This window comes from Pseudorca crassidens, chromosome 1 (assembly GCF_039906515.1).
Source record: "Pseudorca crassidens isolate mPseCra1 chromosome 1, mPseCra1.hap1, whole genome shotgun sequence".
Lineage (NCBI taxonomy): Eukaryota > Metazoa > Chordata > Mammalia > Artiodactyla > Delphinidae > Pseudorca > Pseudorca crassidens.
In genome coordinates, this window is record NC_090296.1 from 108,466,667 (window position 1) to 108,480,238 (window position 13,572).

Below are 13,572 nucleotides of genomic sequence, written 5' to 3' on the forward strand. Positions count from 1 at the left end.
AAAAAATCTGTTTATCAGTTTAGAAAAGGGGTGCGGTCTTTTGTTCCAAACACAATGTTGAATTTATCTGCAAAGTATACATTTGTCAGGTCTATAAGCTTTCATGTTGCCTCAGCAATGCTTTCTTCTAACTTGGTATTTTTGTTGTATTCCAATAAACTTTTTATGGCTATTAAAATTTGGATTCATATAATTTTCACACGTCATGAAATACTTTTTAAAATTTTGTCCAACCACTTAAGGTTATGACAATGCTTAACTCACAGGCTGCACAAAAACAAGTGGCAGCCAGATGTGGCCATGGTCTCCCCATCCCTATTCTAGTTATTATGGGGCAACCAGGAATTAGACATGGGGGCTCAGCAGGTGCTAAAGAAAAAGAAAAAAAGGACCAGAAACTTCTATACAAACATGAGGTCCTAACTGCCTCCTTTAAAAATCTTTAGTGCAGAATCAGAACTACTCCCTTCCATTCCGGTTACCTTTAGTGTTCACTTACACCCTTTTGGTGACATTTTCCCTATTGAATATTGTTCTAAATTATTATTACTTTAACTCGATTTCACTTGAAGCAAAATACGATGGTTGTGGGGAGGGGGACTGGTTGAAAATTGGACGTGATTTGTTCTTTCTGTTCTTCTGTAAAATGACTGTGTGTCCCCAGATCTGTTCTGGAAGGTTTTGCAGATACACAATGTGGGTATTTAGTACTCATTTCTCACTATTCCTGAGAAGGCCATTGGAACCATCACCAGTGGGACTGGATAACTGTGTTTCAATAAGCGCTTAATTGTCTACAAATTCCCCATAGGTAAAAGATGAGGAGGCTAAAATGTATTTGTCTCAATTGTTCCATTAATATTGCTGGAAACGTCCAAAAGACAGAAAGAGCTTTTTTTTTTTTTTTTTTTTAATGAGTCTGATTTAATCTATATCACTTTGACAGCCACAGAAGCTTGCTTGGAAGTTTTAACCATATCCTAGCAGGTGCAGGACTTTGGGGGAGGTCATTCAATCTCTCTGAGCTGAAACATCTTTTCTGTAAAGTAGGTTCACAGCAAGTGCCTTGAGGACCTTGGGACATTGCACCGATGACCCGGGAACACTCCTACATGGGGAAAATGCACGTAGAAATGCTTTGTAAAAATGACAGTGATTCAAAAATGTGGGGTTCCGTTAACACACATATATTGAGCACCGTCTAAGCATAGGAGGCAGAAAGGGATAAGTGGAGGTAAAATGGGCTAAAGAGTAGTGTAAGCAAACGCTGTTTGTGTTGGAACACCCAGCCTTCCTGGTGTGTGGCTGCCCGCAAAGCCTTGGCAAAGGAGACAGCTAAGCAAAAGGAGGGGACGGAAGGAGCATTTTATGCAGTGAGAAAGGCATTGTTCTTTCATCACTCCACATTTGATGACAACTTTTTTTTAATGAAACCTTCCTGCTCCAGCTTGGCATATTGAATTTGTCTGAAACGTCCCCTGGCAGGATTTGTACAACGAGCACCTACTCCTGACTTCTTGCTGGGCATACACAGAGGTGCCCAAAGAAGAAAATGAACCAAAACCAGAGCCAAATGCTTTGAAAATCTCTTCTTATTGTTTCATTAGGTATGTTTAGACCTAATAAGATATGCAATGGTTACATCTTATTACAGATTTCCTTGACTTCTGAGGTATAACTAAGTACCCATAAAACCTTCAAACTGTGTGTGGAGTATCTACATTTTCTAACAAGTAAAAGGATTTAAACTGCAGATTTTAAGCATCTCGGATATTTTAAAATTCTCAGGGTATTTGTGCGAGATTGGTGAAGGATTCTGTGGGGAAAGGAGAAAACTGCCTCATAGATGAACTTGCCCACCTGGGAGTTCCAAGTGCAAACAGCAGTAGGATTTTGGAGTCTTAACGTTTTTTTGCTGCAAGAAGCCCCCAAATTATTTGCCGGAGTGTATCTAGGTTAATACATATATTTGGCCAAGCTACCCAGGGCCCTGCTAAATTCCCCAACGTTTTTCCAGTCAGTATACTTTTCAGATCTTGGGTGCCAGTTTGTATCATTTGCAAAAACAACGGTGAAAGCTACTTGGTACTTGCAATGCAATTACCACTAAAGAGGTTTTGGGGTATCCTCATTAAACTGAGTCCCAGATATTTTTGCCCTCGTGATTTGTGTCGATCTGTTCTCTGTTGGTTCTAATTATCAATCAAGATGAATGACTTAGGCATCCACTTGGTGAAAAGCCTATTTATACATACGATCAGGACCCAAGCTAAAAGAGCCTTCAGAGAAGTCTAACCTTGGAATAACTATTTCCTCTGCTTGCATGTACAGACGGGAGGCACAGCATTGCTCTCTTTTTCTCAGTCTCATGCACATGTTGGGGGTTTACATGTAATTGGTGGTGTATGTGAGTGCGCACAAAAATATGGACACACACCCATACATACGTACATTTCTGGAATGACGACAGATCCATCTGTAACCGCTTCCTCTTCTAGTACAATACTTTTGATTTGAAGACTTTCATGTGGATAACATTTCCAGGGGGACATCTCTAGTTGCTGAGCTAGGAGGAAAACCGTGCCCCCTAGGGATCTGATTACGATATTTTAGTACGGTTGCTTCCCTTGGAGTTGCCACCAGCCTGCTCTTAACAGGGATCCACACTACGCAGTGGGCACTCAGTACACCTCACAGGAGATTAGGACACCTTGTGCATATGCATTAAACCACGGTCCTCTACTTCTGCAGCCTGCTGTACCCCTGGATGGCACACTGGCAAGCGTTCTCAAAAGCAATGTTTGCGGTATCAGACTGGCATGATGCCGCCACACATGACGTATGCCCCTTAGCTGCTGCAACGCTCTTGGGAAGAAACTGGCCATCTAACAGAGGCTCTTTGAACTAGGAATTCAATGGCTTTGGATAGGCAAGAAATGTCTATCTGGGAAGCAGAAGGAAGGGGAAGCAGCGCCAAGCAGCAGGGACAGTAATTTGTTAACAAATTCCGACGCCTCCGTTCATCAGGGTATAGCATTACAAAGGGGGGAAGAGCCTTTATTGCCGCAGTAACAACAGGTGACATCACCTATCCTGTCTAAAGGAAATGCAACCTAAAACTGTGTGTGTTGAAAGGGGAGAAATCAATTTGCTTCATCAAAGACATATGATAGGTCTTTTCACTGAGTTCATTTGAGTCTGTGTGTGTATACATTATAATATGTATTATTTTATATACATATTAAAAGGATCGTTTTATAAAAAGCCTACTCTCCAGTTATGGAGGAGAGTTAACAAAAAAAGTGTTATTAATGTACACTGACATAAGTTTTTAAAATCACTGTTTTTCAACATTTGGAAGATAGCTCTGGGGGAATCTTGAAATCACACAAGCATGTCCTTGGTAGATTGGTCAGATGTTAACTTGCCTTCAGGAATGAATGAAGCAGGCTGCACTTTTGCATGAGGGTCACTCACTAGTAAGCCCCTTTTTCAGTATGTAAAAACTTTAATTCTGTTTTTTTTTTAAATTCTTTCCCTTGAATCAGTAAGAGCCTTTGAGACTGTCACAAAACAGTCTTCCTAGTGTCCCTTAAAAAAGGCCAGGGAGCTTTGGCAATGAGTAGCAAAAGCCTTGAAAAGGTTTATACCCTTTGACCCAGTTATTCTCCTTCTGGGAACATACTGTAAAGAAACTAGTCTAAATACCCAGAAGTGTTTACGCACAAAGGTGTTAGTTACAGCATCCATAATAACAGGGAAAACTGGAAATGGATTCCTTTACTTTGACTCATTTTGGTTAAGTGAACTATCATCTATCCAATGGATTATCATTCATTCATTAAATATATTTATGCACTTCTATTTGTAAATATACTTACAAGTATAGATTTATATAATATAATTACTATGTGTAATATATAATAATATGAATCATTCGTGTGTGTTTATTATATTGTATAAATATAACATATTTATATTAAATATATTCACAAATTTATATTAATAAGAGATAATATGTATATCACAATGTTAAGTTAAAATTGCATAAGTGATACAATCTCTATTAGCGGAAAAAGACTGCAGATCAGTGTACTAAAATGTTAACTGTATTTCTCTCTAGGTGTCAAACCATGGGTGAACTTTCCCACTTCTATTTTTCCGTAGTTTCCAAATAATCTATACACAATAAGTGGTGATTATAATATAGAAATAAGGTTTTGTTTTGCGATTAAATGGGCAAGCACATTTGCCACTACTGCCAGACGTGGTCAGCAGAGAGACGGGAGAAGTTCTGGTTTATTATTTGATGATTCCATATTAGTCATATCCCTTTCAGGGCTAGGATTGGATGTGGGTGTGTTGGCAGCTCAAGGAAATCACCCTTCCATTTCTAACTCTGAATTAATCTTCTGCACAGAGAGCATCTAACCTGAGTCAAAATTCTCAGAGAGGTACCCATGGGTACTGATCTGAGCTGGGAACATAAGACCCTTCTTTGCCCTTCATTACAGAGCTCAGTAGCCTGTGGATGAGAAGAACCCTTCAAAGGAAGATTTGGGACGAAGTGAGCTGAAATGTTGAAGTGAGGTCTTTGGAGGTCAGCAAAGAAGAGGCCAGAATCCCCAGGGGATCACTCTGCAACGACAGGACAAGATGGTGCCCATGAGGAAGAGACAGGCACGGAGCCAGCAGGGTCCCAGGGGAGAGAGCCGGGGGTGGGGGCTTGGCTAAGAAGCAGCTTTTGTCGGACCTGAAAACTGTACCTGAGAAGTCTGATGCATTTATGTTTCTTGCATTTCTTTTGTTTACTTCCTTCTGGTTTTCCCTTGGCATCTGATAACTGTCTTCAAGGCCAGTCTGTCTTGAGATGTTGCCTGTGCTGTAACCAGAGGCGATGTCCCTGCAGCCAGCCACGTGAGTTTAGTCCTGCCTGTCCTGTTGGGGAGAGCCAACTGGAAGCTTTTTCCATCATCCACATTTGGCTAAGGTCAAAAGAACCTTTTAAAAGAAGGCTTTAAGTTACTTTTTAATTTACACTTAAAAATCCCATGGCCATATTTTGCTAGAAAATAACAAGCGTATTCTTCACTCAAAGTCCAAATTTCAGCTCAAGCTTGGGTCAAACTTGTAGAAGCACCTCTTCAGTTCCTCGTTGGAAGCATCCTGAAGATAACACGTGCAAGGGGACCAATCCTTGGTCCACCATTTGGGATGTCATCTGCCTTAACAGCTCCTCTTTGTCTAATCGTGGCTTCTTCATTCCAGCCGCTGCCTTATGTCCTCTTGTGGGCACTACCTTTATATCTCCCTGCTCCCACGTTCGTTTACAATTAGCTCTTTCCATCTTGCTGTCTGCAATCTGATTGTCAGAGTGACAGTGGTTGGACAGAAGCTCAAAATACAGATCATGCAACTCACTCTGATCAAGAGTCAAGTCTGTCCCTTCCAACCCTCCACTCAAATAAAAAGAGACAGACAGCAAGAAAATACATTAAGACAATGTTAAAAATGGTGTGCGGGGTGAGGTGGGTGAATTACGTTTTTCAGAAACTTTTTCGAAATAAGACTGGCAATAATCGGAAAATTTTAAAATTTTGTGTGGTAAACTGTTTACAGTAAAAGCGAAATCTATGCTATTTCCCTGGACAAATGTTACTTCTAGATTTCAAAAGTAACCCAGAATTCAAATGGAAAGAAAAAAGAATTTTAAAAATATACAGTTGTGACCACAGTTCACTGACTGCTGCGTTTCCTACTACAAATCACAGCTCATCTTACAGCCTTAACTTAGTGTTAAATAAGAGATGACAGTTATTTGTAGAGACATGGATGGACACAGAGAGTGTCATACAGAGTGAAGTAAGACAGAAAGAGAAAAACAAATATTGTATATTAACGCATATATGTGGAATCTAGAAAAATGGTACAGATGAACCAGTTTGCAAGGCAGAAATAGAGACACAGATGTAGAGAACAAACGTACGGACACCAAGGAGGGAAAGCGGGGGTCTGGGGGGTGGGATGAACTGGGAGATTGGGATTGACATATATACACTAATATGTATAAAATAGATAACTAATAAGAACCTGCTGTATTAAATAAATAAAATTCAAAAAAAAAGAGGTGAGAGTTAATTTAGGAAGCGATTGCGGTGGAAGCATCTTAGAGCAACAGTGATCGCGGCACAATTAGTCTTCAGTTTGTAATTGAGAGTAACTCCCACAGAACTAACTCACTGATGAATTTCAAATAAACGGACTGCAAAACTTAGAAAAATGGCTAATTATAAGCTAAGGGACAAAGGAAGGTGGCGAAAGAAAAGAAGTTGAATCTATAGGATTCAACGGGTGATGCCTTAAAATCTGGAATCACCAGGAGGATGTGCGATCACATACAGCTGGGAGAGCTACCAACAGAGTAGGAATGGGGGGAAAAGGCCAGTGCAGGACGGACAGAACACAGACTGCTGCCCACCGATCACTGAATAGGCTCTGATCTGAAAATGGACAAGGACCGGGTGTTATGGGTGCCACCAGGCCAAAGAGCACTGAGGCTTACGTTAAAGGTATATGGCAAAGATCAGAGAGAGGCTTCCGCTTGGCCCATCTGGGGTTGAGCAGGCACGGGTACTGCTATGGGACGGGCCAGTGGAGAAATCAGCCTCTTACAGCAGCCCACACACCGCTAGGCCATCAAAGCTCTGCAGTTCCCCGACCAGCAGCATCCAGAAGGAAGATGCACAGGCTGCACGCAGACAGCCCTGGCACAAGCTTCTGGCAGCTGCTCCTTTAGCAGCTGACACAAGGGACCAACTCCCAGTTCCTCCCTCTATGTCTAAACATATTATAGGGTTGGGGAAGCTGCCCTTGCCGCTTACTCAATGGAAGACAGAAGAGGGCGTTTCCTGTTCTCCGGAACAAGCCCAAGAATGAAGGTCTTAATGTTCCTTCTTCTGCCCTCCCCAGATGGAGAGTTCTTCCAGTGGCTCCAGCCATGGGTGACCTTATTTAGAAAAATCTGGACATCACATTCACTCCTGAAGTGCCCACCAGTCAGAGGGGGTGCAGTACCCAGCGAAGCTGGGCATCCACACAAGCCCCAGAGCAACACCCAGAGCTCCAGACACTATGACCTTGAGGCAGTCTCCTTCCTGATTTTGGTAAATCCAAATAAACAGACATCTGCCCTCCAGCCAAGAATCTCACTTTGTTTGGGGACACCTACTCCCCTACTCCTAGAGGAAAACACTTGTCCTAGCCTTAGGATCTATACGTGACTGTGCGTAGCTTTAGTGTCTCAGCTTCTAGTAATAGAGCCCCTGTTTCTCTGGGAATGAGGTTTACCTATCCCCGCCCCCAGCCAATGATGGACACGTGACTCAGTCCTGCCAGGGCTCCCCATTCCCTTTGGTCACCATGATTGTCTCAGGGATATGCACACAATCCAAGCAAGGCCTGACTGTCTCCATGAGACTTTTTAATATGGATACTGGGAAAGACAGGGGGTTTTCTTTGTTGGGTCATGAGATAAGAGCACGAGGTAAGCCAAAACCTGCTGGGAGCCATTTTTTCTCTCATGCTGAGGGGCCTGAGAGTAAAGCCAACCCAGAAGAGTCAGAAGAGAGACAAAACCCTGGCAACACCATTGAGACTCAGGATCCACCCATGCCTGAAGCCAGTACACCTCTTGACTTCCCAGCTACTCCAGCCAATATATTGCCTTTTGGCTCAAGCTGCTTTGAGTTGAGTTTCTGTCACTTGTATCATTGAGAGTCTAGGCTACAGCAAAGGGAGAATGGAGTCCACACCAGATTTTGTATTAAGTCCAATCTGTACAGTTATATATGGGGTCATATATTCCTACAGAAGTGCATGTGGGTTGGAGAAGGGGAATAATGGAGGTCCTTGACCAATTTTTTTGTTCTGTAACTCAGGCTTAGGAAAAATGGTTCCTGATGGTGTGTTCCTTGAGAGCAGGAACCACGTTTATCTTATTTTTTTAAATTTTTATTTTAAACTGGAGCATAGTTGATTAACAACGTTGTTTTAGTTTCAGGTGTACAGCAAAGTGATTCAGTTATACATATACATGTATCTATTCTTTTTCAAATTCTTTTCCCATTTAGGTTATTACAGAGTATTGAGCAGAGTTCCCTGTGCTATATAGTAGGTCCTTGTTGGTTATCTATTTTAAGTATAGCAGTGTGTACATGTCAGTCCCAAACTCCCAATCTATTCTTCCTCCCCAGCCTTCCCCGCTGGTAACCATGAGTTCATTCTCTAAGTCTGCTTCTGTTTTGTAAATTAGTTCATTTGCATCATTTTTTTTAGATTCTGCATATAAGCGATATTATATGATATGGCTTTCTCTGTCTGACTCACTTCACTTAGTATGATAATTATCACACTTATCTTATATATCTTAGTTTTCTCAGAACATAGACAATGTGCAAGAATTTGGCTGGGTTGGTTTTACTTCTAACGGGAGAAATAATGATGAAGCAATTAAGTACAATAAGTTTAGTTATTTTTGCTGAGTTTCCTCTATGTGAAGCCCATCCAGAGTTTGGGGATGTGTCCTCTGAAAGCAAACCCTGAAAAAAGGACTTGGGCTCAGGCAGTCCATTTGGGAGGAGAGACAGGGAAGAGAGAAGAGACAGTGGGTGTGTCCATGTGCTGAGCTGCTGAGGCAACTGAGTTCCATCCCACCGTGGAGCCTTTGAGGGACATATGAGCACGCCTCAGAGATGCACCGCCTGAGATGGCAGGCTGAGACATTTATCCACCGATGGGGGACGCACACTTGTGGAGAGGTACCTTCCAGAGTACTAACCTCCCACCCCCCAACACACACGTGTGCAAACACACACACTTTGGATTGCACCTGTGTGTGACTGAGTGGCCTTCTGCACATTAGAGAACACTGAGCGGAAACTCTGCAGTACCTACAATGGTGTATGGAATAGTCTGCTACAGCTGTGCTAAAACCAGACAGGCCGAGGGACATGTGACGGTGAACAAGCATCAGCTACAGGCGGTCAATATTTCTAACAGCATTGGAGCTCAGACACCTAGAAAGCTACACGGCATTACTGCTAGTATTCTAGAAAGAAGGTTTTAGGCTATTTCATGATCTTATAAAGGCCATGTGTAATGTCTTCCAGGTCTGGTACAGGTCCCACAGTAAATCTGGGGAGGTACCCACATGACCTGGTGTCATTGTGCCTTTTTTCCAATTGTTCAAGCAGCACTGGACCACAAGCATCGTGAGGGCAGGGGATCGACTGGGTTTGGTTCACTGGCATATCTCTTTCTAGAGCATAGTTCCTAGCATACAGCACATGTTGAATAAATACCTGTTGAGTGTATTAAACAACAATACATTTTTTTTAAGAAGTATTGCTTGGGGATCATGGATTATCTCTAAGAGACTTTGGGTTAGCTGGTCCTTTATGCTACATCATTGTTCTGGGGATGAATCTTAAGGCCTGAGCTTTATAAACACTGTTTACCATTTGAGTTAGGTCATAAGTACCACAGGAGTTCAAAAAAGAAAATAATAAGTTCCTAGGCAGCAGGAAAGTAGCATTGGGGTGGGCCTTGAACAAAAGCAATAGTGTAGACAAGTGGATGGGAAAGTGGGATTTTTCACAGGAAATTTGTCAATCAGAGACCACACACAGTAGCAAGTCCCTCATTGAGATGACCGTAGCCTATCGAGAAGAAAATTTGGGAAAAAATTTCTGGAAACTTCTTTCCTCTACTTCCCATATTTGTGCAAATTGTTTTTAATCCCAGAAAGAAGCAGCAAAGGAAGAAAATATTCATTCATTCATTCATCCAATCAATGAATACTTGAGTCCTACTATATGCCAGGCATTATGCTTCTGAGGATGAAGCAATGAGCAAAACAAAAACAATTCCTGTCCTCAGGGGACTTACATCCTGGTACGGAGCTCATGTAAAAAGTATACAATAATAAATTGTCGTGGTAGCTATAAAGGCAATTACAGGGCGCTATAAGAAAGTGTAAGGAGAATCTTCCTTTTGAATGGAGGTTCAGGGAAGGTCTCTGAGCAAGAGACATTTACAGTGAGATCTAAAACATCAATAGGAATGAGCTGGGCCCCAAGGAAGGAGATTAAAACATTAAGAAGCAGCATCTGCAAAGACCCTGAGGAGGAAAGGACTTGCCAATTTCAATGAATTAAAGGAAGGCCAGTGAGACTGGAAAAAAAGTGAATGAAAAAGTGAGGAAGATAAAATCAAAGGAGGGGTGGAGGGCATGAGAGTGAGTGGGTGGTCTTGGAGGCCATACTGAAGACTTCAGATTTTTTTTTTTTTTTTGGTCATGTAAGTGTTATTTTTAATTAAAGTATAGTTTATTTACAATGGAAAGGAAGACATAAAACTGTCACTGTTTGCAGATGATATGCTATACATAGAAAATCCTAAAGACACCACTAGAAAACTATTAGAGCTCATCAATGAATCTGGTAAAGTTGCAGGATACAAAATTACTATACAGAAATCTGTTGCATTTCTATACAGAAACAACAAAATATCAGAAAGAGAAATTAAGTAAACAATGTCATTTACCATCACATCCAAAAGAATAAAATACCTAGGAATAAACCTACCTGAGGAGGCAAAAAGACCTGTACTCAGAAAACTCTAAGACACTGTTGAAAGAAACTGAAGATGACACAAACAGATGGAACAATATACCATGTTCTTGGATTGGAATAATTGCTATTGTTAAAATGATTATACTACCCAAGGCAATCTATAGATTCAAAGCAATCCCTATCAAATTACCAATGGCATTTTCACAGAACTAAAACAAATAATTTAAAAATTTGTATGGAAACTCAAAAGACCCCAAATAGTCAAAACAATCTTGAAAAAGAATAATGGAACTAGAGGACTCATACTCCCTGACTTCAGACTATCCTACAAAGCTACAAAAATCAAAACATTATGGTACTGGCAAAAAAACAGATGCATAGATCAACAGAACAGGATAGAAAGCCCAGAAATAAACCCAGGCATTTATTGTCAATTAATCTATGACAAAGGAGGCAAGAATACACAATGGAGAAGAGAGAGTTTCTTCAATAAGTGGTGCTGAGGAAACTGCACAGCTACATGTAAAAGAAAGAAATTAGAACATTCTCTAACACCATATACAAAAATAAACTCAAAATAGATTAAAGACCTAAATATAAGACAGGATACTATAAAACTCCTAAAGGAAAACATAGGCAGAACACTCTGACATAAATCGCAGCAATATGTTTTTGGATCCATCTCCTAGAGTAATGGGAACAAAATAAAAATAGACAAATGGGACCTAATTAAACTTAAAAGCTTTTGCACAGCAAATGAAACCATAAACAAAACAAAAAGATAACATACAGAATGGGAGAAACTACTGCAAACAATGTGATCAACAAGGGATTAATTTCCAAAATATATAGGCAGCTCACACAGCTCAATACCAAAAAAACAAACAACCCAGGGCTTCCCTGGTGGCGCAGTGGTTGAGGGTCCGCCTGCCGATACAGGGGACACGGGTTCATGCCCCGGTCCAGGAAGATCCCACATGCCGCGGAGTGGCTAGGCTTGTGAGCCATGGCCGCTGAGCCTGCATGTCCGGAGCCTGTGCTCCACAAAGGGAGAGGCCACAACAGTGAGAAGCCCGCGTACCGCAAAAAAACACAAAAAACCAAACAACCCATCAAAAAAATGGGCAGAAGACCTAAATAAACATTTCTCCAAAGAAGACATACAGATGGCCAACAGGCACATGAAAAGATGCTCAACAGTGCTAATTATTAGAGAAATGCAAATCAAAACTACAATGAGATATCACCTCACACCAGTCAGAATGGCCATCATTAAAAAGTCTGCAGGGCTTCCCTGGTGGCGCAGTGGTTGAGAGTCCGCCTGCCGATGCAGGGGACATGGGTTTGTGCCCCGGTTCAGGAAGATCCCACATGCTGCGGAGCGGCTGGGCCCGTGAGCCACGGCCGCTGAGCCTGCGCATCCGGAGACTGTGCTCCGCAACGGGAGAGGCCACAGCAGTGAGAGGCCCGCGTACAGCAAAAAAAAAAAAAGTCTTCAAATAATAAATGCTGGAGAGGGTGTGGAGAAAAGGGAACCCTCCTACATTCGTGGGAATGTAAATTGGTTCAGCCACTATGCAGAACAGTATGGAGGTTCTTTCAAAAACTGAAAATAGAGTTACCATATGACCCAGCAATCCCACTCTGGGGCATATATCCAGAAAAGATGAGAACTAATTCAAAAAGATACATTCACCCTAATGTTCATAGCAGCACTATTTACAATAGCCAAGACATGGAAGCAACCTAAAGGTTCATCGACAGATGAATGGATAAAGAATACGTGGTATGTATACATATAATGGAATATTACACAGCCATAAGAAGAATGAAATAATTCCATTTGTAGCAGCATGGACGGACCTAGAGATTATCATACTAAGTGAAGTAAGTCTGACAGAGAAAGGCAAATGTCATATGATGTCACTTATAATGTGGACCTTAAAAAATGATATAAATGAACTTATTTACAAAACAGAAATAGACTCACAGACATAGAAAACAAACTTACGGTTTCCAAAGGGGAAAGTGGGGGGGAGGGATAAATTAGGAGTTTGGGATTAATATATACACACTACTATATATAAAATAGATACACAACAAGGATCTACTGTATAGCACAGGGAACTATATTCAGTATCTTGGAATAAACTATAATGGAAAAGAATCTGAAAAAGAAAATATATGGCTTGAAGGTGAGCTAAGGATGAAGGAGGGAGGTCAGTGAGTGAGCATCTCTGTGGTTTAAAACATGACCATGGCTAGGACTAGCGCTGGCGCCAAGGAGATGGAGGAAAGTGGACGTATCTGAGAGGGATTTGGGTGTAGAAACGACAAAATGATTGGATGTGGAAATGAAGGAGAGGAAGGATGCAAGAATGACTCCTAGATTTCTGGTCCAAGCATCAGGAGGGTGGAGGTGTCAGTAATTGAGATGGGAGACCAGGGGAATGGCAGTGGGGTGGTGGGGTGAGCAAGGGTTCAATGTCGACATACTGTGAAGTGAGATGACAAGGAGGAAAATCTTGCTAATGGCCTGGAGCTCGGAAGAGAGGTCATGTTCGTTTTAATTATTCATTGGTTTTATGGGAATTCCAAAATGTTCTAGGTTTCTAACAACCAAGAATTCTCATAGGAAAATGATTGTGTGTAGATTTTACTAATGGGTTTGGTTTCATACTGTTTCACATACGACAGCAAGGCTCAGTCAACTCTTTCCGGGACTCTCCCTTATAATGTAAGTCCTTTAATCACAAATAACTAAACACCATCCCTTTAATTTTCCCCTGAGTTGGCATTTGATACACAATTCATTCTCCTAGAATCCTCACCGAGTTTCCAGTGTTGGCACAATCACAATACACTGCCAGAAAAAAAACCGGAAAAAATACACCAACATAAACAGCAGTTATCAGTAGATGGTCAGATAATGAAGGATTTT